At 40.1% G+C, this 2,899-nt stretch overlaps 1 pseudogene; it reads left to right on the forward strand.

Moving 5' to 3' along the window:
* LOC104945769 (CD166 antigen homolog) overlaps window positions 1-1,863 on the forward strand; it is an 11,732-nt pseudogene extending 9,869 nt beyond the window's left edge.
* Window positions 1,864-2,899: the final 1,036 nt, after the last annotated feature.

Consider the following 2,899-nt stretch of genomic DNA (forward strand, 5'->3'; position numbering starts at 1 on the left):
CTTTATGCTAAAATCTGGTTGGCACTGATGGCAACCAAAGGCCAAGAAGTGGTTGACATTTTTTCTGAATGGTTGCCAATGGCAACCTGGCAACCGTTACTGTCGAGCCCTGCAGAAATGTATAATTATTTCTTTAATAGAAATGTTTCTTCTGCCCGTAAAGTGTCTAAACCAGGCTTGTCTGGATAAACGCATTTTTAATACATAGTCATTGTCCATGCCGGTTTGAGTTGGATTATTTGTCACAGTTTCTCTGATCAGATCGGTCTCCTCCATTTTGTAGATTATGTGTTTTAAACAGTTTAATCCCTTTGTGAATTGTTTCCACTTGTGCCGTCCTTTAATTTCTTCATTTTTGAGACTTTTAAACTTTAATTACCGCCGTTGCGCCATTGAAAATACAGTAACACAAATACTACAAATCCACATAACAAACAATCAAAAATGAAAAATGTTACTTATTCACTTATTATTATTTTGATAAAAAAATAAAAAGTAAAAAAATAAAATATATATATATTTTTTTTTTGGGTACCTGGCTGGCGCCCCCTAGCAGCGGCGCGCATATTTCAGCATCGGCGCTGCGCTGCCACTATTTGTATATAGGGGAAACACTGGTCAATGTTCTATGTTACTCACACAGTGCCCCCCATCCTTTCTGCAGGTTTCACACTCAAACCATGGCTATGAGGAGCGAGTCTAGGGTGGAGACCGAGGTGGAGGCGGAGGAAAGCTTCGGGCCACAGCCTCTGAGCAAACTGGAGGTTTGTATCCTGAACACACGCTTAAAAGTACACTGAACTTATTACATCTGAAATCTCCTATTTCAGCTGGGGCTTGTTTTGGGGGAGCAATTAGCCTGTTTTTCGGGAAGTGGACTGTGTGTTGGGAATTTATTTATCAAATGTGGATAGAGAATCAAACCATTCAGCTATCTTTGTCGTATTTTATTTCTTGCAAGAAAGTTCAGTCAGTCACACAGAGAGCATACAGTCTGCAGAGAGAAAGACGAAGAGTAGAGTTTGGGTTTGGCATATTTAAACACAGAGAGATGAAAAGAACATTCTGGAAGTTTAGGGAGTTAGGGAGGCTGTATCAGGATGTTCTCCGTTCACCTGAGGTGAAGGTCATACTGTTGGTGCACATAGTGTAGCTAGCAACATTGCAACAAATCTTCTTAATAAGGAATTTTCCAAAGCTTAACAAAGAAGTGAAAGTAGTAAACATAGATAAACATTAGCAAATTTGAATCACACAATGATATTATTAAAGTAAGTAAGTGACTATAATATTTTTCTATTACAGACTGCATTTCAAATTCATTTGTATTTCAATCAATAGCTATGACATTCACGTTTTTATGTAAATGTTTTTGTGTCAGTATATTTCCGTCTATTGTCTTAACAAGCAGGTGTCGGAAATGTTGGACTGATGGCATTTTTTAATCCATTACTGTAACACTCGGAGAGTAAACAACTCTTCTTTCTTGACTTCTGCGTGAGCATTGCAGCTCTCGACTGTATGAAGATTTAACATTTGAATCAGACTGCTCTGACTGGAAATGTATCCACTTTCTTAGGTTAAGGCCAATTGCTGGACTGTTTTTAAAACCCAACACTATTTAGCAGTTTTTCTCTTTCATAGTTTATTGATTCTGTGCTGCCTCTCTCCCAATGTCTCTGCATGCAGCAATGTGGAGTCAGTGGCAGTGACATCAAGAAGCTGGGGGATGCAGGTTTCCACACCATCGAGGCAGTGGCCTACGCACCCAAGAAGGAGCTGCTTAATATCAAAGGCATCAGTGAGGCCAAGGCTGAAAAAATTCTAGTAAGAAACCACATTTCTCCATTATTCTTCCTTTAGTGGCTCAAATATTAGTTTCACGCTTTGTCATATACTCAGGGCTGCAGTATCAGACGTTGAAGGGTGGTATCAGTGCAATCTAGTGCATTAAACCTGCAATTTGCAATACAGACACTTTCTTTTGCAATTGTACTTTGTAATAATCACTTGTTATATGAAAAAACAATTTGTATTAGGTATTTTATAATGCCACAACACCTCTATATTAGGGATGTTAAGATTCACCGATTCACATCGATGCACCGGCACAAACGTTCAAGATGCGAGTGCACCGGTTGAAAGAGTGCACATCGGCGACAGTTTGGGTTGAACTTGCGATGCATCGATTGTAGCGTCTTTGCATCGGTAAAAAAACGATTCATTCATATAATACCCCCTCATCCTGTCAGCACTCAGCAGAGACGATCTTTGATATTTGCTTCGCACTACGGATGCCGAGAGTCTCAGTTATCAACACACACGGAAGTCGAGGAGAAAGAGAAACACAGCGCACCGAAAAATACCTACAAATCTAACGTTTGGCAACACTTTGGATTTTTCAAGAAAGACGGACAACTTGAAAAATCGCTCGCAAATTGTAAACGATGCCGTGCCGCTTTAGTAGTACGAGGAACTTAGCGACGCACATAAAGAGGCGACATGGCTGCGGCTGAAAAGAGAAACCTGAAAGTTAGACATATGAGTTAAATCACTCAGGGAGGTGTTCTGTCAGAGAGAGTGGTGTTTAGCTTACAGCAGCCTGTGACTGCCAATAATAGTTTAAATGTCTTCCTTACTGTAAGCAGTTATGAAATACCTGTTTGTTAAAGGTCAGTGTTTCCCATACATTGATTTATTTGTGGCGGGCCGCAACAATTAAATATCGTCCGCCACAAATGGATCTCATAAAAAAAAAAAAGATTTTTTTCTTTTCTTTTTGTGGTCTAATTGATCGTGAGGTGGGCTGATGATCGGAAGGTGGCAAGTTCAAATCCTGCCTGGAACACCACTACCCGTGTGCCCTTGAACAAGGCACTTAGCTCTCGGTTACTCCAGG

This window comes from Notothenia coriiceps, unplaced genomic scaffold, assembly GCF_000735185.1.
Source record: "Notothenia coriiceps isolate Sejong01 unplaced genomic scaffold, NC01 NC01_scaffold00010002, whole genome shotgun sequence".
Taxonomy (NCBI): domain Eukaryota; kingdom Metazoa; phylum Chordata; class Actinopteri; order Perciformes; family Nototheniidae; genus Notothenia; species Notothenia coriiceps.